Raw genomic sequence first — 25,565 nt, 5'->3', positions numbered from 1 at the left:
ACACACTTGGAAGTCTGAAGCCCTTATATGCTAGTTTCATAGTATGTTTAATTTTAATCCTTAGATACTTACCAGTCTTGAAAATCAAATTTTGAGCTTTGAAAAATTCTGAAAAGTACAATTTTTTAATTGTGATTTCTCAAAAAAGCTATTTAGAAAAAAAGATATTTCCCCTGCTTTATTACCAATTTCAAATAATGTTAGAAAAAAAAAATCTATTTTCTGATTATGCAAATCTTCAAAATACTCTTCCCATAAAATCTGGTTCAATGCAAATTTTGTCGGAAAACAACGAAAACCAAGCCCATATTCGTAAAAACATAAATTTTTCAAATTCTGATGGGAGATGGACCCTTGTTTTCTGATGAGGAGCAGAGAGGCTTAAAATAAGGAAAATACAATTAAAAAGAAAGAATTTTCTACCTAATAGATCATTCATCATGCCCTCAAACATTTCTAGGTTAAACGCTTTTAAAAGACTTCTTTTTAAAATAGAAAGAAGAGTCTCTATAAGAAAACACTACGTTTTCATTTAGGGATTTTAAAAGTATCCTCAGTGACGGTTAACACCCGCAGGTGACGTCACGTGAACAGAGTCCTAGACAATCTATCGGCTAAATGCTGGATGGTACGATACGAGCTGGACGAATATATACGTAGGTTGATCCAAAAAAAAGTTTACAAGCAGAAGCATTTGAAACGTAAATTTTGTGGAGCGAATATTTCCACCCAGGGTGGTTGACAGATGGCGCTAGTTGTCCTACGGTTCGACGAGTAAGTAGCGTCAGTATGCAGAGACGTAAAAGCGACAGTAATGGCAAGACGTCAACAAAAATGGTCTCTCAAAGAGGTACGAGTCGTAATTCGATTCTTATGTGCCAAGACTGTGGCCGCATCTGAAATTCACAGACAAATCGTTGAGGCATACGGGGACAAAGCAATGAGTAGACAACAGGTAGCGTATTGGTGTCGTTCTTATCAGGCGGGCAGGGAGCAAGTGGAAAACCGCATTATGGAAGGTTCAAGTGGGAGCTCTGGAATCCCCCCCCCCCATACAACCCCGATTTGGCTCCCATTGACTATGTCCTTTTTCTGGACTTGAAGCGAAGCTTATCCGGAACACGGTTCACCACCGATGATTCAGTGAAAACAGCTGCTGAGAAATGGCTCAGGGCCCTGATTGCTACCAAGAGGGGATAACCAAGTTGGTCGAACGTTTTGACAAATGCCTAAACAAGGTTCGGCGATTAATAGTGAAGGCCAGATGTGTCTCTTGATTCCCATTTGTATCTTGTTTCTATTGTTAATAAATACAGTTTCATTTGCCTTGTTAACTTTTTTTTGAATAACCCCTCGTATTTTATTTCATGTATATAGCCAGCCACCTACCTAAAGATCAGTGGAGGGCGAAAATAGCTCCTCTTTAGCGGAGGCAGGAACTGAACTACCACCTCCATGCTGCGTGCAGGCATGCGCCGAAGCAGATTCTTTTGACCTCTCAGCCAAAGCCCTAAAGAGGAGTTATCCTCTTTAGCTCAGTGGCTAAATTTTCACATTACAGTCAATTACATACCAATAGAACGATTCAAATCGCAATTTGAGGGGAACTTGAGAATTGCCTTTCTTCAGTTCGTATTTTTAAATCGTTTTTTCTTTTTTTTTTCCCATTTAATAATTTCCATTAAATCGTAATCAGCTATCCCGATGCTAAAACAAAAATTCGTAATCGGTGATCAATTTAAGGTTTAATAATTAAAAGATATGCGTAAAACATTAAGTTTTTCATTTTAATGAGGATTTTCATTGAACTTGCACTGCGCATTCCGTTTGCCACGCGTCAGCAGAAGTGAACTGAAGATGCGTAAAATTTTAGAAAACAGTAGTAAAGTTCTGTTTTCTTCCGCTTGGTACGAGCTAAACAATGTTGAGTGTCTAAAATAGTAGGTGCAAATTTGTCCGATATTTGATGTAAGGTATGAAACTTGTATGCAAGAAAAAGTAAAGCTCTCGCCCAGTAAGTGTTTACTTATTTTTTTTTCTTTTGAATCTACGGCAGTGACAAATTATGCATTCTTCGAAGGCATCGCTGTGTTGCCGGCAGCAATGTTTGCTTGCAAATTCGTTACATTTTATCGATGCGCTTTTGAATATGCCGTGCACATTTCGGTAATCTAATTTTTGAATGAAGAATTCAGTTGTGCTAGGAAAACTTCTAGCTGTAAATCTTTTTCTATTTAATTGTCAGTTGCGTTTTCTCTCATCATACGTCAACAAATTAAAAATGTATATTCTCATGTATTTATTTCACCGTAGTTTTATGTTTGCTTGGAACGTGCTTTCGTTTTTTTTTTTTTTTTCAGTTAAAATATTAAACGATTTAGTATTTTCAATTCTGATTTCATTTCAAGACATGATTATATTTTACTAGCATTTATAAAGCAGAAGCTATATAATCTAGTTTCAGTTATGAAGCTTTTAAAGAGTTCTTTCAAATCTCTCATGATTCAATATCATCATGCTTTTGAGATGAAAAATGTAGTTACACTTAGTGTAATGCATATTTTAGCTAGTAAATTTATGAATTAATGGCAATGAAATGCAATTCAATTTCAAGTCAAACAGTAAAATTATCATTTGTTCTGTTCAAATGTAAGTTGCTGGGATTCATGCTGTCTATTATTTAATTAGCTGTTTTAGAAATCCAGTGTTTAACTTTTTCATGTGAAAAAGTCTTACTATACTATTCATTGAGAATGGGATTTCATTTGTTTTTGTTAATGAACCCTGATGCTCTTGTCACCCCCCCCCCCCCTCCCAGTTGTGCTTATATTTAAAAATTTTTTTCCCCAGGCAATCTTTTTTTTTCTTCTAAAGTTTTAATGTTAGTAAATTGTTTCAATAAATTTGGATTGATATTGATAACTAGCACAGATTTAAAGGAGAGGTTCCTCAGCTGCAAAGTTAAAAGTTCTATAAAACAAAAATGTGTACAAATCAGCAAAACATATTTCAGCTTGAAAAATAAATTTCAGTAGAGTCCCTCGAATCCAAGTCCTAATAATCTGAGATCAGCTTTATGCAAGGTGACTTAAATTATTGTACTTTTTTCCATGCCAGAGAAAATGTTAAGAAAGTTGTAAGGGAATAAAGTGTTGGAAAAGTGACGCTGAGTACAAAAATTATAAAACGGAGTGCCAGATATCTAACACCCGATGATTGAATTAATTAACAACGGTTATAAAAAACACCTCATTGTATAGTTTTCCCAAACTTTAAAAAACAGTATTTTTATGCTTAAAAATCTGTCGGGCCTGGATCTGCGTACCCTGCGGATTCTTCTTACATGGTCCAATAAAGTGTAAACAATCCAGTAGGCAGTGGTAGCTCTGGTAATTTTTTGCACCTTGGTGGCCCACAATTTGTATATCCAGGCCTGATCTGTGAACTTGTTTTTTCGTTATTTTATCTCTCTTATTTTAAATTGTATATAAAATAAGTTTGATTTTATTATTTAGTCTTTATATTCCTGAGTTTTTAGTAGTCAGAGTAGGCAGGCCTAGGGCATCAAATTTTAAGGGGTGGCAAAATTTTACTTTAATCATTTTTTAAAAAAGTATTCTTAAAACTGAAATATTAGTTTAACTTCCTGTACTGACTTCTTATCATCAAATAAATAAACTTTATACATCTCATGAAAGTGAACTATTTTTCAAACATGGTGATAGATTATTTGAAAGTAACTACTCGAAAACTCTGGTGGCAACTGGAGAAAATCGGAAGGTGTCATTGGGTCTAGTCGCATCAACAACATTAGAGTAATTTTTGAAGAAAATAATTTTTTCTCTTCATTGAAAGTAGAATTTAGAATTGATGATATTTATTTTAAAACAAAAAGAATTATTTATTCAGGTTGTATTATTATTTTTTAAAAATCAAAATGCCTTTTTGAGCGACATATGACGAATCGAATCGAGAAACAACTTACAGATGAATTTGTTAAATTCTTCTGAAAGTAAAAGTGCTGTCGTTTGTGGAGCATGCAGGGGTGCTTATCCCCATAAAGGCAATGGCACACCGTCCTTCCTCCCATTTGATATCAATCCCCCTAAATATTTTGCATGATCTGCAATCTGCACCCCTCTAGTGGCAGGGTTGCTATTTTGTCCCCTTTTTTGTAAAAAGTCTGGGACGCCGGAAGAAATTGGACAAAATCAAAAATCAACTGATTATCCGCACATAAATGTATTGTTATGGTGTAATAAAATTAGTATATAATTCAAAAACCTTATGTATTATGAATCAATCATTTAATTAAAAAATACAATGATTGTTAACTTTAGAATTTTATAAATCCAATAATAATAATAATAATAATAATAATTACACATAGGTGCAACTAATTTTAGATCATAATTTACTTAAAAGTAATAAAATTTAACAATGTGAATAAGTTATCAGGCATGATTACACTATTGAAAATTACAATAGTAGAAATTAAATTTAATGGAAAAGTCAAAAGAAATGCCTAGGTACATACATACATACAAAATGAAGATTTATGGACTAAAAACATTTTATTGTTATATTTTTCGAGTTTTTATTGATATCACCTCATAGTAAAATATTTATGTACTCTGCATGTTTTTATGGATATGCTAAAATGTCATACAAATTACTACTTTAGTAGGGTTGTGGGTATTCAGAGCAGTGTATCAGAAGAGGCTATAATGAGGTAGGGGGTAGATAGCTTTAAAGTGGCCATTAATCTTCATTGGGGACTAATAAATCGACTAGGAACAGCTTAGCTGGGTTCAGAGCCTGTTGCATATGATCAGTATTTGTATTACAAAAACAGGTTTCACTTCATATCAATATTTCCTTTATTAATATCAAGTAGATTTTCTTTTTCTTTTCTTTTAAAAAAAAAAAAAAAAAAAAAAACCTTAGGATTTTAATGTTTTGAGAAATTTCAACCTTTAAAAACTTTTTATTTCTACTTTTTAATTTTATAAATGCATTTATTATGGGTAATAAACCTCCACATCACGGATAAACATCTTAAAATGCACAGCTGATGTGTTTGTTTCTATAAATGCTATTACCTGCATTATAAATTATTAACACTCATTTGATTTATATACACATTTACATAAATTTCAACTGATCTTAAATTTTTCATTTTCACTTTAAAATATTTTTCAATCAATTTTTTATATACATATTTATGTATACTATTTTTATATTAAAATAGTACTTGAATAGGAAGAATCTTATATAATTATTTATTAATTTTAAACATCAAATTTTTTACTAAAAACTTTCAGTTTACTAAAAAAGTGGACGAAATAGACAAAATGACATTTTGTTTGGGACGGCTTTTTCCAGAGTTTTTCCGACGTTTTTTTCCAGGGTGGACAAAATAGGACAACCCTGCCTAGTGGACATCCCTGAGCACGCTTCAGGAAAAATTCGGTTACTGCTGATTTTTAAATTTATTTTCAACATATTGTTCCCATATAGGCAGCAGGGCTTAACTTGAATGGAAACTCGCTGGAGCTCCGCTCTTGCAGTATTTTTCAATTTTTTGTGAATGTTTGCATATTAGATAGTATTTCAGACTACTTATGCATGAAGAAGAATTGAAGCCCATTTCTTTTTTGTGAAATTCCCCAGCATATAATGTCGAATTCATGTTTTTCAGCATAGCTTTTTACGATAATTCTTCTTCCATGTCAAAAGAGATACATTTTAGGACTTCAGAGAATTTTAGAAAAAGCAGAAAACTGCAGGGTTATAAAAAAAATAATATGCATAACCTATTAATTTATGTAAACAAATATGAATTGTATGCAGTAGCATCCTTATGATGGGGGGGGGGCGGAGGGTGGTCTTTCCCGGGTGTCACTCAAAGTGAATTGAAGAGTATAAAAAATATAAATACCTTAATTCTGAAAATTTCATCCAATACTATTTCTTAAGTCATTTTCAATCTATTAAATTTAAACGAAAATAGAGCACTTTGGTGCAAAAGGAGAGAGATTACATATGCCTCTATGGCGAATTTTGTATAAATGCAATACCTAGCTTTGCCTTCAATCATTGAGTTGAACTGCACCATTGCTGCAATCATTTGTCTTGCTCGAGGTTTTCCGCCTCCAGCTCAGTTACTTCCTCTTCTGGGCTCATGAGTGCTGAAAAGCATTAAATTGCAGTCGTGGGATGGAATAACTGAGCTGGCGGTGTATTTTATGTAAAATTTATTAGGGTGTTTTAAAATTACGGGACGCGGAAGCCTCCCGCATCGCCAAGGAAACCAAACGTCAGCAGCCAACAGAAGCAGATGCACCGCCAAAGACGACAGAAAAAAAAAGTGACCAAGAACAAGATTACACGACAGAACAAGGTGGGGTTTTTCGGGTTTTTCACCCCTCTATATCTCAGCCCCATGAAGACCCCCGGAGTTGATTTTTGGTACACTCAATCTCTAGTGGCCCCTGACGCCGTAAACCAAAATACAATCCCCTGGACCATAAGGGGAAGGAGGTATTAAAGTTATAAAATCGCTGTTCGAAAAAGTTTTCGCTTTCTTTGACAGGGCTACAGCCGAGACGAAAAAAGGAATCAAGCTGAAATTTCGCACACACATTCCTTGTGCCCTACTGATGTGCCATTTGACCCCCCTCCCCTTCCCCCCTCGTTTTTACCCCCCAAATTGTACCTTCCCAGGGTTCTATCACAGCCCCCCGGGGGCTGCGGTAATGATTTTTTGTGTACATATTCTTGGGGGGGGGGGCATTGAGTACATATACAAAAATTCAACCCCCAGGGACATCATGGACCGGAGTAATTGAAGTTTGAAAATCACTAATTTTCCCTAAATTGTTATGTACTTGCTCTCGGCTCTTAGGGTTTGTTTATCTCGGACTGCAATTGCAAGGTTAGAACAGATCTAACAGTTATTCCAAAGTTGTCTTAGGAAATGAAATTCAATCAAGAGTGAAACATATCCAACAGTTGCAACTAGACGTTAAATCTCTGATATCATAAATTTGTCACAGCGACTGCACATGCGCGCAGACTTAGCTCATTGGGCTTTCTGTTTTCAGATTCTATGTTGTTTGTTTATACTTAAACAGAGAAACAAATTAATGAATGAGATTACAATGCTGTCCTCTCCCCCCCCCCCCCCCCCCAAGTTTTGCCGATACGAAATTTCCTTCCCCGTTTTTCAGTTTTGATATATTTATGGAGGGAAGAAATTTTAAATGTCAGCGCGAAACTGGGGTTAAACCATTACAATATTTTATGTGTCAAATTATATGAAACTGTACGCGTATGAATACGGCACATATACCTTTTTAATTGAAAGCGAAAAATAGCACTTTTTTATTGATTTGCTTATTTTCTAAACTAATGGCTTTTTTACAAACAACACATATGGAATTGAAAATATATGAAATACGTGTGTGGATATCCATGCTTTGCTGTAATTTGCTAGCTGAAAAAATTTTTGCAATTAATTTAAGCAAGATTTTAATGAGATTAATCCTCGCGCAATATGCGCATTCGCTATGGCAAATTTGGGATATCTGCGATTTGACATTGAGTAAAGTTGTATAGATCTTCTGACACATTCAAATTTAAAATATTTAATGGCTTAGATTTTTTTTTTTGCTTGGTGATAACATGCGTTATTTTGTTTTTTAAATGAACTTTTAAACAAAACTAGGTATTAAACAAGACAAAGATCCACACATGCTTTCGGTGATTTATCTATCAAGAAAAAGTTAAATCACCAAACAATTAAAATTATCCCATAAAACGTAAAATAATTCACGATATAAGAAAAAATGTAATTAAACAAAAAGTGAAAAGCTAGATTAAAATAGCCCTCAAGCTGTAAAACATTTAAAGAAACCTTCATGAAAATGTTGAATAATCTGTCAAATAAAGAAACTAATAGAATTTATTGCGAAGTTGTAAAATACTGGAAAACAATATAGTTTAAAATATAGTATTTTATTGTCCAAGAAGTTTTTTTGCAACAGAGAGGATACAAGGATTGCAATAAAATTTAAACCGTCCAATTCTCGCAAAATGAACATACAATCTTAATAGTCAGAAAATAACTTGACGTAAAATTAGGCTAGCCATTATTGTTCCTTAAAAACACGAAACAGTGTTGTTTCAATTGAAAATTTTCTGACTTGAAGTTCTCAATTCTAAAAATACAGACAAAGTAATAATATCTATGCAAAAAGATGTGATATCTCAACAAAAACAACCTTGTTGTAAAAATTTCCCCGCCAAGAAAACCTTTTACTTTTCCGCACAAAAAAGAAAACCTGCATCCTAAACCCAAAAACCCTCAGCCATAAAAAGTTATGATATCTAGTTTGCCCACCAAGTATCTGCCAATCTATCATCCTCCCTCTTCTCCTTTTTCATCACAGCTACTTCCATTAGAACCTCCTCCCACCTTCAACTCCTCAGAAATTTGGATAGATCTTTTAAATTTTTTATCTTGTTTGGCGGGAAGCTTTTCAGAGTGAAGTGGTTGCTTGGTGAGCAAAAAGCTTCCTGCCAAACAAGATAAACAATTTAAAAGATCTATCCATATTTCTGATTAGTTGAAGGTGGGATGAGGTTCTAATGGAGGTAGCTGTGATGAAAAAGGAGAAGAGAGAGGATGATAGATTGGCAGATACTTGGTGGGCAAACTAGATATCATAACTTTTTATGGCTGAGGGTTTTTGGGTTTAGGATGCAGGTTTTCCTTTTTTTTGCGGAAAAGTTGAAGGTTTTCTTGGCGGGGAAATTTTTACAACAGGGTTGTTTTTGTTGAGATAATGTTTTACAAATTTAGCCTCTACCGCAATCACGGTTCTTAACCGAAGGTCATGGAAAAAAAGCATTAGGACCTGTTTACTTTTTTTTTCCTGTGAAATCAACCAACCATACTTGACCTTTAAATCCAAGAAGATTCTTGATGCCACTTTTGCCATTTGCTTTTTTAGTAGTTAAGGACATTGAGGGCTGGAGTTTGATCACGTCACCATCTCTTTCGATAAGAGAAAGAGCTAAAATATTCTCATTGCTCTCGCTGTTTAAAATTTTCTCAGTTATTATTGAAGGATAAGTTCTTTCCAGTGGCTCTGTTAGAAATAGTGCAAAGCGGTAGAAATATAAATGTATGGATGAGGTAAATCGATGAAAAAGAAAACATGTGTTCTTTCCCATAGGAGATGACTATTCCAGTCATTGAATTCCTCTCTTGAAGAAGTTAGGCTGAATGCAGATTTTACACACTCATAGCTGCAAATGAATAGTTGTATGCTTAACTTTAAAAAAATAAGCAGAAGAAAACTGAAATTTTTACTATATTTTGTTTCTATACTTCTATTTTTTATAACTAAAATAACTTTTGAGAAAGAAAAATGAGGAAAATTTTGAATTGAAGATTTCACTCTTTTTTGTGTGTTTATATGTGTGTGTTTTATCATTACTACAGCAAGTGTCTTATAAAGAAGATAATTTTTATTTTTCAGTCTTGAACTGCAATTGTATCGAATATTTTTCTTGGTCCAAAGTACTTGGCAATATTGAGATTCAACTGCATATTAATTACAAATCAGCCAATTTTACAGCAGCTGAGTCTATGCACACCTTAAAAACTCCTGTGTTTTAAAAAAATAAGCAGTCCATGAAACTTCTGATTTTTTCCTACTATCAAGCTCATTGGTTCATTGGCTTAAGTTTTTCTCAGGCCCATCATTTAAAATTTTTCCCGCAGGAAAGGAGGCAAAGAGTACATAAACAATGCAAATTATATCGAAAAACAGCAAAAATCCCATTTCTGTGTGAAACCATTAATTTCTCAATGCTAATTGGGGACAATTGCCCCCTCCTGACCCCCTTAAATGATGGACTTTGTTTTCCTACTACTGCTAAAACAGACCTGATCTGTTTTCCATATTCAATGAAACAAGTCTATTTTGTTGGAGGGGTTTTGAAATTTTTTGATGTGCATTTGAAAAATATATGATTTTAAATGTAATTTGATAACTACATCCAAAAAGGGGGGGGGGGGTTCTCACCGTGGCACCTTGAATCGATTACGCTGCAAATTTGACGTTTTAACCCTTTATTATTATTTTAGAAACTGCTGATCACTTCATAGCCTACTCTGAAATTGTTTTGATGTTTTCATTAAAATATCTTTAAAATCATGTACCATATTGCGCCACATTAGCTAGCATGCTGGAATCAAGTGAGGTTGACCAGTATGCCGGAAAAGTGAACAGAAACAAAAAATGAAATAAATTTCCCTGCTTAGTTCCTATTTAAAAGCAAACCTCAATGTTAAAAAAGTAAATAAGAGAACCAAATTTGTAGTAAATGTGGAACGAGTTCCACTAAATCTGGCATTTGTTGATCTGCATCACAGATTCTACAATTGCCTGATAGTGTTAACTTGATTGGGGAAAATGTGCAGCGCAGTCTTTCAAGTGAAAGAAGTAGAAATATCTCTTACATAGTCGAAGAATATTGAAGGGACTTATGAGGAATAACATTCTTTATTCATAGTATTGCAATGAAAACAAGTCGTCTCATATAAAAAAAAAGAGAAGAAAATGATGCAGGGGAAATAATTTTTAAGACTGAAAAATTTGTTTGTTTAGTCAAGAAAACAATGTATTTAAACAAGATGAGGGATACAATTAATGTGGGTTTGTTATTATTGTAGGTTGTTTGTTACAAATTTAGTTAAATACCAATTAACCGGTTGATTTAGAAGCGAACACTGTAATTCTGATTCATTTATAACTTTTCAAAGAGATTATTTTAAATTATTTTGAGAGAGATAGTTTTTTTGAACTCTTTATGTACTTGCAAAATATTTTAGTTTTAGATGCAGAAATGTTTGCTTCAGATTTGGTTTGTTTTAATAAAATTATTTGAGATTAATTAAACTTTTCTAATCAGAGTAAAAAAAATAGTGTTAATGTGTGAACAAAATTAAAGTAATTTATCAATATTTATAAAATTAAAAATCAAATTCACGTTATATTTTAAGTTAAAAACATATACTTATTATTGTATTAAATTTAACATATTTTCGTAACTTCGTTTTTCTCTAAATGCCGAAAATAACCAGGTAGAGGCTACTAAAAATCTGTGGAACCCCGAATTTTGCGGCATGCGTGGTGATATGGTGTTTTTTTTTTTTCAAAATTTAGATACCAGGCATTTTAATTACTACGTCCAAAAGTTTTTGCAGTGCCACCTTGAATCAGTTACACTGTAAATTTAATTTTTCAGCCTTTATTATTATTTTTTTTAGTAACTGCTGATCACTTCATAGGCCTACTCTGAAATTGTTTGGATGTTTTCATTAAAATACCTTAAAAATCATGTACCATATTATGCCGCATTAGTTAGCATGCTGGAAAAAGGTGAGGTTGACCAGCATGCCGGAAAAGTCAGGGTTCATTTTGCAACAAAAAATGAAGTACATTTCCCTGTCTAGTTCTTATTTAACAGCAAACCCCAATATTAAAAATGCAAATAAGAAAACTGAATTGGTAGTAAATGGAGAACAAGTTCACTATCCGGCATTCGTTGATCTACATCAGATTCTACGATTGCGTGATAGCGTCAGCTTGATTGGGAAAAATGTGCAGTACAATCTTTCAAGTGAAAGAAGTAGCAATATCCCTTACATAACCGATGAATATTGAAGGGACTTACGAGGAGTAACAATCTTGATTCATAATGATTGCAATGAAAATGAGTCGTTTCACAAACAAAAAGAGAATAAAGCGAAGCAAGGGAAATAATTTTGAAGACTGAAAAATTTGTTTGTTTAGTCAAGAAAATATGTTAAACAAGATGAGCGATACAATTAATGTGGGATTGTTATTATTGTAGGTCGTTTGTTACAAATTTAGTCAGATGCCAATTAACAGATTGATTCAGAAGCAGGACCTGATTACTGAATAGGCCAACTAGGCTGTGGCCTAGGGGCCCCCAAAGGACCTAAACCAGCAGTGAGCAGCCGAAATTGACTGAAGAACTACTTTCCAAGTTTAATGTGAGCACAAGATCGATTTGTGTGTGGGGGGGGGGGGCATAATACATACACTTGAGACTAAAACGGTTGTTTTGCATACAGGGTTAAGTTGAGACTATGCTGACTCCAAACTGTTGGTCAACCCTTACAAAAAATAGTTTGATACTTAAGTAGTTATTTTAAATGGCAAAAATGATGTTTTGTTAACCATTATCAGATTATTTTCAGAAACAAGTGTAATATTTGCTTTAAAATTGATGAAATTGTGACTAAAAAAGTTCCAGTGACTATTAAAAGTTTGGAAATTTTTCAAATATTTTTTGATTTAGACTTTAAACCGTTTTTTTTTCCAGAAATTAATGTTAAATAACTGTAGTCAGAGAAAAAAACTGGACTCAAACTATTGCCGCGATCGACTCATAATGGGCTCGAGATCGACCGGTCGATCGCGATCGACGGGTTGCCTACCGCTGACCTAAACTGTTTTAGCCAAAGGTTAAAACTGTAAGGATTGACTGCATAACATAACCCCCCAGGGCCCCCTGTTCCTATCACTTGGTGAGTATTGACTATAAAGGGCCCCCGAAAAACCATTTGGCCTAGGCCCCCCTGCTATCTTAATCGCGCCCTTTTCAGAAGTGACCACTGTAATTGTGATTCATTTATAACTTTTTGAAGAGATTATTTAAAATTATTTTGAGAGAGATAGTTTTTTTTTTTTTTTTTTTGAATTCTTTATGTTCTTGTAAAAGATTTCAGTTTTTTTGAATTGTTTATGTTCTTGTAAAAGATTTTAGTTTTAGAAACAGAAATGTTTGCTTCAGATTTGGTTTGTTTTACTAAAAATATATTGTTAATTAATGTTAAAACGAAATTAGGCCGTTTATTAATATTTATAAAATAAAAAATAAAATTTACGTTGTATGTTTTAAGTTAAAAACATATACTTATTATTGTATTAAATTTAATGCATTTTTGGAACCGTTTTTCTCTAAATGCTGGAAATGACTAGGTAAAGGGTACCAAAAAATCTGGGGAAATCCGAATTTGGCTGCACGCCGGCTAATGTGTTTTTAATTTAGAAAATAATTTTAACACTTTGGGACATTTTCCCCCTCGAAAATCATTAAAGTTGTACATATCAGATTAAAGTGTATGAAAATCTCTATAATATGAGTTATTATTCAACTCCATAGCTCCCATAAAACTTGAATTAAAACATTTTAAAACAAAATTTCAGCAGAGCTTTCCCCACATTATTTGCTGTAACTATGGATCCCTTCATGGTCTCATCCTAAAAATTTTTGAATGTATTTTCATTAAAATACATTCAAAATCAAACAAATAATATACTTTGAGTTTTTCAAAAAATTTAAGGGACGCCATTTTAAATTTGTTTAAAATTTCAAGTTTCAAAATTTTACAAACTTTTTTTACTCTCGACAATTATTCAAGTTGTATATCAAATTAAAGTACATATAATTTTCTATAAAATGAATATTTTACAACTCTAGCTTTCATAGAACTTGAGTTATAACATTTACGACATTTAAAGCACTACCAGCAAGTATAAGAAGATGCCTTTTAACGAATTTCAAAACAAATTACTCATCAGTTATGAATGATAGTTTTTTTTTTCTTTTAAATATATGTGAATGTAAGATGTCGAAATATAAGATTTCTGAAAGTTTCATGAAAATCTAAAATGGTCAAGTTGAGATTTTTTTTTTTTTTTTTTGACATGGCCCCATCGTACTTTCATCATTCCCCCGCTACGTGCCACGCTCCATAGGCATTTTTGCGGATTTCACTGATGAGACTTTCTCTTAATGCTTACTTTCTTCCATTTCTGAAAATTATATTCCATTTTACCTTTTTCAAGCATAAGTGCACGCAAAGGCTTAAAGTTTGTATTTAGGTTTTGACTCATAAAACTAGATAGTCCTGTGTAATTAAATCTCATAAATACGATGCATTTTTGAAAATTGTAATTGTCCAGTCAAATCAAGTTCATTAAAAGTCGCTCTTTTCTTTCATGTTGATTAAATGCGAAACCCTTTAATGTCTTAGGAAGGAGAAAAAAAAGTACGGGAGGACAGGGACTTAACTGTGCTATGAAAGAACCAAAGCATTTGATCATTATGCACTGTTGTGTTAATAAATGTCTTCATTGTTCACGCTGATGATTTATTCTTTGTTGTTCCACGTGCTTTGGAAGATGTGTTAATGTGTCTTTTCTTTGAAATTAGGTATTAAAATATTTGCAATTTTAGCACATAAACTCGTTTTCACGATGCAAGGAGATACTATTGATTATAGAATGAACACATGATGAGACCATTTTCCTCTTCATATCTTTGAGCTTAAAAAAAAAAGAAGAAATTGCTAGTACTTCGTCACGTCGTCAAAAAAAAAAAAAAAAAAAAGTAACATTTTAAACATCATTAGTTTGAACACTACAGTATCTCTGAGCCGCTATAAAATGAGTACAAAATATTTTTTTAACACATAATTGTTTCGGAAATCTGCTACGATTCTTGTAAACTAGAAAATCGCCCGTCAAGGCTTGACGGGAAAAAATTAATTTTCAAAGGTTTCAAATTTATTGGCCAGTGCGTGTAATTGGCCTATTGAAAATCGTACTCGTGTAAAGTCTCAAAATCTGTGGCAAAAATCAGTATTACTTTGGTTTTGATTAAGTTAGAAGTTTCGAGCAAATTTCTTCGTTTTTAAAATAATTAGGGTTTTTAAATTGTAAAAAACTTTAAAATACACAATTTTTTTTTATTATTATATTGCTTAAAATAAAAGTAAAGAAAAAGAAGTTCGAAGTTTGGAAAAGTTTCATCGTCGAGGTGGCCCTAACTAACTTTGCAAAATTTCCCTGAAAAAAAAAATCTACTTCATATATAAGGAGATAAATTAACTAATTATTTATCTTTTAGCTAACCGAAACGTTTTACCTGGTACAGAGACATTTACAAAAGGTACTTCCATGTGTCTAGTTTTAAATGAAATGTAAAAGAAAATTAAAAATTTATTTTAGTTAATTTGATTTGATCGTTAGAGTGGAAGATTGTAGTTTCCAATCAAAGGTGTACAAATAGAGCATATTAAAAAAGACTAACATATGAAACAAATAGAAATAACTAAATAAACTGGCAAAATTCTTTTATAAAAATCTACTTAAATGTTCTATATTCCTCAGATGGTTCAAGTTTTTGGTTGAGTATTTTGCAGTTTCCAAAAATTAAATAACTAAGTTAAATCGCACCAAAATGAAAAGAAATTATAAAAATGTCTTTCAAATTCTACCAAAATATTAAAATATTCGTAGAAATTAGTTGAAAATGTCTAAAAGCAACTTAAAAAATGAGTCAAAACGAATATAAACAAACACATATGTTATACTTGTGGTGGATCTCATGCGGAATTATCTGAAACATCTGTGTTCGTCAACGTTCTTTAGAAAAGAGGTGTAAGACATATTCTTCACTAACAACAATTTCGTGCTTCAAAGAGTAGAACGCAAGCTTTTAAAATTGAATTAGTCAACTCGTCTCGTTTCTAATATGGGATAGAAGAAATACATCCGTTATCTTTTTCTGCCAGTCATCTCAGTTATCCCTTTATGGCTTTCCTTGTGACTGTGCACAAAAGGAATTGTTTTCATTGCTTTTTTCGGGCATGATACATTGATTAATAGCTCTTTTTTCTTTTGAGTGAAAACGTTTTGGCGGAACTCCGACGATATCATGCGAAATCTAAAAATCTTTTGCCGGTTTTGTTAAATTTGATAAATTCTTGATCTTGACGTCCTGTTTTGTCATAAAACTGACCTGTGTTGAACATAGTTTTTATTTATTTGAAACGGAGTACCGTTTTGAATGAATAAGCATAATTTTTCTCCTCTCTGGTAAGTTATTTTATTTCCGTTATTATACCTCTGAGGTATAAAAATAAGGTTTTCTGTTTTAACCACAAAAAATATTATACTTTGTATAACAATTAAAATCAAGCATGTAGAATCATTTCGTTATACATGTTATATATTCGTTATACATGTTCGTTATTATGTATAGTGTAGCTACTACACCATATAACGAGAAGTATTGAGACACTTCCAAAAATTCGTTTTTACAGATTTCTCGAAGAATAAGAAACCAGTTGATCTGTAACTTCTGTTACATAAAAACTATGCTCCAACTGTCATTTTCCCATAAAAATTAAATCACCCATTCATTTAGGGGACCAGCAACAAATTGAGAAAACAAAAAGAGGTTTTTGTTCACCCTTCATCTTAAATAGCTGGAACTAAGCTATAAAATTCAAAAATAACTTTATTTAATGTGCACAATTATTTTATATATTTTCGTTAAAGTATCTCTTAGATTCACGAAGATATAAGCATCTTTTTTCAAAAATATGAATTTTATTTGAAGGTTTTGGACTCATAACACGCAGAGGGTTCCGTCAAACCTTATTAAACGTTTAGAATACTTGTTAGCATACAAGAAAAATTTGAAATAAAAATATTGAAAAGTTGGTAAAATATGAACATTTAAAGCAATTATTTTTTCACTGCTCATTCGCGAAAGATTAGCAATTTATAACTCTCAAAATTTCGTAACCATGTAGATCTGAAAGTTCATAAAAAAAATTCCAGTTCAATATCATGAAAACTGAAAAAGATAGGGTCATTCCATGCGAAAGGAGTAAATCAGCTGTGGTTGACATGTCACAGATTTCAATGAAAAATTTTATTTAGGTAAATCATGCATATCTATGAGGGAATGCAAAGTGGGAAAGTTTAAAAACTGTTTGTTGCTTTGTTATTGAAATTAGAAGTTGATGCTTACGCTAAGCCTAAATTTTCAGAGTTCATAGGCAGCCAGTTTGTGACTCAATAACTCCGTAAATTATAAACGTACACTTAAAAATAAATATTTCCACATTCTATAAACAAATCTCTATTAGGAAAGAGCAAAGTAAAATTTATTCGGATCTTTTTTTGAATCTGAGATATTAACAAAGATTGAAAACTTGCCAATTTACTTCAGATTTCAAAACACTCTTCTAGCTCTTTTAATGAAAAAATAACAGTAAAAATGATTCACACTGAAAAAATATCTATAAATAATTATCTGCTCTAACTTAGTAATTGTTTTTGAATTCCTTGATGACGAAATCGTACTTTAAAAAAATCAAAAATTTCCGATATTTTCATTTTTTCCTCTATTTCAGATGCTTGTTTGAACAAGAGGGAATGCTCTAAATTTACTCAAATTTTTTTACGTAACATATTGAAGTGTCTTTTAGATAATACTAAATTTTAATAATTGGAATCAGCATATTTTCGTTACTAGAATAACTTGAACTAAGGTAAAATTTCATTAGTTACGGCTATTTATTGTAAGTTTAACATGACTTAACCATTTCTTTCGTGTTTCATTTTTTCAAAAGTCTGTTTATGGAGTACTTGCCAGTATGTTTCCTTAAATATCGTGAAGTATATAATATTCCAGTATGCATAATTAAGTATAATAGTGCCACTGAAAGTTGAATTTTCCTCTCCACCCGTGATATAGAACAAAATAATTCTAAAAGTTTTAGAAAACCTATCATGTCAGCAGTACTAAAAGAACAAACTGAGTTTAAAGATTAAGACCATCTCGTCTAATTCTCAATAGCATTTGATATTGAGCTACGAGTTTGAAGAAATTTTTTTATCCATGAATATCTTTGGTAGCGAAATTCGTCTATTTTAGTAATATAGCTTTTCTTTCCGGAATAAAAATTGCCAGTTAAACAACATTTACCACAATGAATCTAATTTTCAATGGAAAGCAGATGGCTTTTCTTTCTGCTATTAATAGCATAAGTGCTTATTATGGCATTTGGCATTAATGAAACTATCAAACTGTTATCAGTCTGAACAAGGTTGCATAGGACATACAATAACCCACTTATAACAGCAAGATATATTCTCCTTCTGTCTGCTACAAGCATTGTATTTTTTGTGTCATCAGTAAAAATTATCAATCTTGAAAGTTAGGTTCAATAATAATTTAATGAAGTACCCATAGCTGTTTTGGAGATATGAAATTATCATCATTTCATCTCAATTAACAATTGAACTTCTATATTCCTTGTCTCACATTTATCTCAGTCATCAGTGAAAAGAGCATATGTTTTAAGAAAAAGAGTTTAGATATCAGGCCTAAATCCAATGTCAATAATTTTATTTGTTTGTAGGACTCGACCGATGCATCGGCGCCGATGGTTCAATAATTTAGCCATCGTCATCGGCGGCCGATGCTAACTTGCAGGAAACATCGGCCTTAAAAAACATCGAAAAGCCGATGGAATTGGCCGATGTTTTTGAAAAAAAAAAGGACCTTTGTTGTTTTACTTTTTAATATAAAGTAAAGGGAGTTATTGTTATCATATAAAATTGTTTACATAAATTTCAGTATGAATTTCTATTTTAATCACCTTTGAAAGAGTTTTTGATTACTGCATTCAGGTACCAAACAAGTTAATTATTTCGTTGTTTCTTCCGGCTGGATGTACTTATGTATCTCTCATAAGTCATAACTCAAAAATGGTAAGCTGTAGAAGGCTAAATTTTCGCATGTGGGGTGGGGTGTGTGTACGTTCCAGTTGTGCGCTTCCCTTTTTGTTTTCGATCGGGTGTTCTAAAAAGCCTATTTACTTATTTTTTGTGGCTATTAATTACTTATTTCAATGCAAAATTAATATAGCGTCTCAGACTGTCGATCATTCGGTGATATATTGCCGAGTTGGAGACCACGGAAACAAATATGAGATGGTGAAATCGGTTTTGTTTCATTTTATTCCCGTTGAACCGACGGTAATTTTTTATTTTTTCGATATTTGTAATATGAATCACAGTAATGCAGTCTTTTCTGTATCGCTTCGACGTAGCTACAAGTTTGAAGCCTGTCGAAATACATTTTGGGGCCCTATTTCTCTATCACAGAAGTTGTAAAACGTTTATCATAAGCATTTTTGTAACTCCTACGGTGCCCCTATGGTTATGGAGCCTCTCGCGCAATTGCAACATTTGCTATACAGTCGACGCTCGATATAACGACCATCTCCGTCCCAGAGAAAAAGGTCTTTATAACGAGTGGTTGTTATAAGAGGTATAAATTTAAAAAATGTACACCATCATCATGCTTGCCCAAGTAAATGCACAAATGTTTTTTATCATAGGAATTTTTAGAAAAGTCGTGTGCAAAATATTATGACAGAATATTAAACAAGTTTTAAAGTAGAAAATATAGGGAGGAAAATGTTACACACTTTCAGATCTACTACTACTACTACTACCACAACAATTTCTGAAGATAAAACCAGAAACAGAGGTCTGCCTTTTTAGCGGACGTGATTTTTGAAAAACATTATTTTCTGTTTCAGATATAGGTGATAAATTGTGTTTCTCTTGCTTTCCAAAGAAACATTTAAAAGTCCCTCGAGAACCCCAAACTTTAAAACCACTAAATTCAAACACCAAACTACCAATACATCTGTCAACTCCCTTTTCTTAGGATTCTGGAATTTTCTCGATTTTTCCTCCCATTATTTTTTCCTCCCATTATTTTTTCTGTGTTAGCTGTGGTGAATGGTAATCTCCCCCCCCCCCCACCCCCTCTTAAAGTTGGATTTGACATTGAAAACTTCAGGCAGATGTCCGTAAACAATAGTCAATGTCATTTTAAGCTACAAATTTGTTTTATTGGAAAGAACACAAGAAATAGCGTCCGCTGATTCGGTCCCTGTATTAGATTAGACGATACAGAACGGTCGTTATAACGAAAGCAAATTAACATAGAGTTTATAGGAACAAAGTTGGGACTTCTACCACTGGTCGTTATAATGGGACGGTCTTTATAATGTGTGGTCGTTATAATGAGCGTCGACTGTATTTTAAATCCCCCACTGCACGTCAAAACAAACTCGGGTGCAAGTTTTAAAAGGGTTTTTCTGCTTAATGTTTATGATTATTTTGAACTCTATTTTTTACGACTATTTTTTGCATTTCGAGAACACTTGCGTGCCCCTCTTCCCACTCCCTCAATTTCTGAAATTAAACTCTAGTTGTATTTCTGAGTTTTTTAAAACTAACACCATTCATAAAAGTAGAGATTTTGTTTTCAAGCTTTATCTATTGTTTAGGATGAATTTAGAACATTAATGTAAGAAATTGATTAAAGACGTTTTGAATGGTGACATAATTCGGAACTCAAAGGGACTTTTGAATTTTTTCTTTAGAAGTGCTGAAGTATATTCAGCAACTCTTCCGAGGCGTTGGTGGTAGCGGTTCTGTACGAAAAAAATTGAGGCCGAAGTTGGGAGCGAAGTTTAATGTTGTGAGTTACTCCAAAATTAGAGGGTGACCCCCCTAAACCACCCCCGTCGTTTCAAGCATTTCATAAATATTTAGCGAATATTTATTTTGGTCAAGAAATGAATTTTGCGTATTTCTTATACTTGTTTCACCTATATTTCGTAATGCGCCATCTTTTTTGCATCATTAATAGCGATCGATTTTTTTTCTGTTGTAAGTAACTATTTTTATGTATTTATATGAAATCAATGAGTAAGTTATCTTTGTTTTCATCATATTTTTGATAATATGTTATAAAAAAGTTTCAAGGATTTTCTATTATGCGTTTTTTTTTAATTTCAGAAAATTATTGTTAAATTGAAAAATTTAATTTATATTTTTTGTTTGTAGTGCTTCATAAAAGATTAAACAATCAAATTGTTCAATATTACGTGTGCAAACATCAGATCAAGTAGTATATGTATTCAGTTATTATCTTGGTATTAAGTAAATATTGAGTTTGTTTATTGTAGCTGCATTTTAAGAACCTCGCTCTTTTCATGGCTATTTCTTTTTTTCGCAAAACTTATGTCACTGTTATAGCTTTTATGAAAAATGCAAACTTTTCTATTCACAAGTTTTAAATAGAAGTATAAAAATATTTCTATTATGATTTATTATTGTTATTTATCTGTTAAATTTTTTGTTTAATTTGATTACTAAAAATGTCTACGTGCAATCTTTCCACTTTAATTGCGTAATTTGTTGACGGTTTCATAGTTTTGTTCTTAATTTTGTTTAATGACTAAACAACATAATTTGATGTTTTTAAACTATGTTTAGTGTATCTAAATCCATACATTCTTACAATATTACTGAAAACTTAGTTATATGTTCAATTAAAAAAAAAAACGAATCAATTGGTTATTAAACAGTCTCTTTGTTTTTCTTCCTTTTTTTTTCTTTCTTTTTTTTTGGCTGTTATTCTTTGTCTTCCATCATACAGCATGAAATCGACGTCCTTGCAAATGTTTTTTTTGCTGGGAGCAGGTAAAAGTGACACGGAGCTAAGTCCAACGAAACGTTATGTTATTTGTTTATCATATCAGAGTATTGACCAATCGAACCGTTTATACTCAATATGAAAGTCGCCTTATTTCCCGCGATGAAGTTGAAGCAGCAGCGCAAGAGGCCTCACAGGAGGTTGCGATAAATATCTTCCAGGAGTCCTTCTAAAAGCTACATGAACGTTGGCAGAAGTGCATAGTGGTTCAAGGTGACTATTTTGTAGATAGATGTACTTCGGTAATGTGTACTATTCAGGGTAAGGTTTTATACAACTTGTCCTCGAACTTTTAGATCATACTACGTACGTATGAGTTTTCAACGTACTATTTCATAACGTTTTTGTGTGACGCATGTTTACGCGCATGAAGACATCACAAGAGAATTTGCGATAATTAACTAAGGAGGCGTTCAAAATGGATATTTCAGTCATCTATATGTTCTTATGTACATATGCATGTACAGATGTGCCGAAAAAATTTGTGAAGTTTAAATTGGGGATCGTAAAATAGAAATTTAGGTCGAGATCTGATTTTTTTCTTTTTTTTTTGATTAAAATTTTTTATTCGTAGAAAGGAAGTAAAGTGAAAAATGAATCAATGATCCTTTAAATCCCTGACAATTTTATCAATTTATTTCTGTTAGAGTTTTTTTTTTGCCATCGGCCAAAGGCATCGGCCATCGGCAATGGGCCATTTGGAGGAAAACAATCGGCCATCGGCCACCTTTGAACAATCAGCCAACAATCGGCATCGGCCCATCGGCCAAAAAATGCCATCGGTCGAGCCCTATTTGTTTGTTACACATATAGCAACTATTTGTGACTAGGTAATGTGTTTCTACACATTAATTTTATGCATCTATATTTTTTCAGATAAGTGATTTTCTTATTTAGTGAATCCACATGGACCGTCACTGTAGTACGCATGACCTATTAAAGATAATGCTTGTCTGGAACTACTTGAAAAATATATTAATGAAAGTACTATTAATGTTTTCAAGTGGATTTTCCTACAAAAATTGAGCCACAAATTTTTAGGCAGATCGAAAAAACTTTTGTAGAGAACAAATTTTGTTGAAGTTATAATTATTATTGCTTAAGATATAAATTTTATCCACTATTTTTTTTTAATGAATTTCACATTATGCCAGTACATTTTTTTAAAAATTGAAATGAATGTTAGATATACTTGCTTTTGCATCATTTAGTCATTTATCTAGTACTCTGAATTCTCGTAATTTCACATAAAACAGAAAGAAAATGCTATTTTTCTGAATTTTATTTTAAGCTTGGAAATCAAAAACCAATTTTGAATTTCTTCAAACAATTAGAAGAAATACTGTTCTATATTCTTGCAAAATTTGAAAGTTTCCCTCATTAAGATTTTTGTGCCTATGTGAAGAAGAAAATCATGATTTTACAAAATGTTACTAAGTTCAAAACTGATTTTGAAGACAAAAGGTTTAAAATGCAACTTCAAAAGTAAGGTATTTCTTTTATGACACTTAGCACAATGTTGGGTATTCATTTCAGCACAGCTAAGACATTCCTTAAAGATTGAGATTAAAAAATAAAATGCTTAATTATGAGAAAGCTGAAATATTTTCAGTTTTTAAAACACGGTTAAAAGTTAACTATAATAAATTTGAAGGAAAAAAAATGAAAGCAGATTAATTGTCATACTCTATAGATTATAACAATTTGTAACTTTTATGTTTACATTAAATAGTTAATAAAATACAAGCCTTCGAAAATGCAACATTTAGCATTTGTGAGAATACTGTTCAATGTGACCAATTTTCAATCGCATGTAACTACTAAAAAAACAAATATTAAGCCAAAATATTTTAGATGTTTCTGTATAGACATAAAAGGAACCTGTATACCAAATTTCATAAAAATCTGTTACCATGCGGCCACCAGTTAGTCGATAGTCAAGTGATTTTTTTTTTTTAATGCGTTGCCACATCTACTAGGGTTTTAAATTATGAAGAGTATAAAATGATATCATTCGCGTATCAACTCACCGATTAACACAGCTGTCTCCAGGGCCCCATCCAACCGTTTAAACCACACATAGTGGTAGGTACGGGGAACCTGGAGTGTTATGTTATGTTATGTTATGCGCAGTGAAAATTTAATTGCTTTAAAGGCTCATATTTCATCAAATTTTCACTAGTTTTATTTCAAGTTTTAGTACTATAATTTCTCTAGAATGCTGTCAAATTTTCTAAAAGTTTCGCTTGACGGAAAACTCTTCGTGTCATGAGCCCAAACCTTCAAATAAAATTCGTATTTTTGAGAGAAATGTTTATTTTATGGTGACTGTGATACTTTCACGAAAATATGTAAAATAATCGTAAGTAAACTAATTTTTTAAATTTACAGCTTATTCACAGCTATTTACGATGAAGGATGATCATTTTTTGTTGTTGTTTTTCTTAATTTGTTGCTGGTCCTCTAAATGCACGGGTGATTAAATTTTTATTGGAAAATGTCAAATTGAGAATACTTCAGATGTGACAAAAGTTACAGAACAATTGGTCTCGAATTTCTCTTGCGAAATCCGTAAAAATGCAATTTTTTGAAATTACCTTAATAACTTATGGTTAGTGCATATCTAGTGGGAAAAAACTAGACGATAAATTCAAATATTTTACTTAAACTTTAATCCAAGTGTCCCATTCCTTCCTACTCACCTCTAATCTTACATTAGTGTTACATTTAATTTATCTTATTTTTTTCCTTAATCATATGAGAATACTTGTTTTAATATTTCTGATTTGACTTTTTTGTTGCATAAAATACTCCCTCTTTGACTTATTCCGTATTTCAATGCAAAAATAAATAAATAAAACCGTGAAAAGAAAATCTTTCATATCTTTTTCTACTTAGTTTGAAAATGTTAGCAGCCAAAAAAATATGCTGTATCTAACTGTCGTTTATGGCGATTTACTGTCTTCAGAAGAAAGTACGCTGTAGCAAAATCAGTTCTTACCTGAGTTTGTCGCTTCTTTTGTCAGCTAAGGACGTATGTGCGCGTTATTGATTTCTTTTGTGATTTCCGGTGTTAAGGATTTTCGAGTTTTATTGTTGACTATCTTTACCGTCTTTCTCTTCTATTCTTGATAAAAACAGCGAACCATTTGGATTATTAAGTTTAATTGTAATCACATATAAATATATTATTGTGCAAAATAGAAAAAGCTTATAACGTTATGAACCGAAATTTGATACGTACACGATCTGTTAACGTTATTCATGAAAATAATATTTCAATATAGTTGGAGCAAAAGAAAATCAAAAGCTTGATAGGGTAGAAAAAAGTCCAGTGATACTGTCAGTATCATCGTTTTAAGACGTTTTGTGGGATAATCGTTTTTTTGAAAATTTTGAAAAGAAGCAGCATTTAATAGTTCCATCCACTGTATTGTGTCTTTTTTTTTTCTTCACAATGGGACCAGGGGCGCACCCAGGATTGTTTTCTGGGAGGGGCTAGAAGTTTCGCGTGGAACCCCGATAAGTGAAGTTAAAGATGATAAGCCTTCTCCTTGAGAGCATTGCTAAATTAAAATTTCTAAATTCCGAAGTTTATTTAAAAATTGTAATTTTATGCTATTTTGGTGGCGTGAAAATGGGGGAGAAGGGTCAGGGTTCATGGGCTTCAAAAATGTTTTGATATGGAAGTTTTAGAAACGCTAATGTAGATTGTTTGCTGCGATATTAGGAGATTAGATAGGTACTCTCGGATATTGTTCAATCGCTTCGAGATTGAAGCCCAAAAAATACATTTTCCTGCTATATTTGGTGATTTTAAGGGGGTAGGGTTTGAGAGGATTCTCCTCGAAAGATTTTCGACATAGGTCTATAAACACAATTCTAAATGGTGTACCTAGGGCTAAAGGATGGAAGATTCGGGAGCTCTCCGGCTTAAAATAGATTTTATAGCTATCTTTTGGAGATGATACACAAAGGAGGAAAATACGGAAGTTCCGTACTGGAAATCCTTTGAAAAAATCACTTTAGGTTATTTTGTACCAGTTAGAGGAGCAGGAGAGGGTAAGTAGCCCACC

The 25,565-nt window shown here is 32.4% G+C and overlaps 1 protein-coding gene across 1 annotated transcript in view; it reads left to right on the top strand.

Annotated features, from left to right (window-relative positions):
* Window positions 1–1,913: 1,913 nt before the first annotated feature.
* The window catches only part of LOC129218979 (USP6 N-terminal-like protein), a 181,994-nt gene continuing 158,342 nt past the window's right edge, over window positions 1,914–25,565 (top strand). Inside the window, exon 1 of the mRNA XM_054853298.1 lies at window positions 1,914–2,014. The gene's annotated coding sequence lies outside the window, so the exon portion shown is untranslated. The remainder of the gene's footprint in view (window positions 2,015–25,565) is intronic.

This window comes from Uloborus diversus, chromosome 3 (assembly GCF_026930045.1).
Source record: "Uloborus diversus isolate 005 chromosome 3, Udiv.v.3.1, whole genome shotgun sequence".
NCBI lineage: Eukaryota > Metazoa > Arthropoda > Arachnida > Araneae > Uloboridae > Uloborus > Uloborus diversus.
Note: the sequence above shows the minus strand (reverse complement) of the source record. Positions and strands in the feature narration are given on the sequence as shown.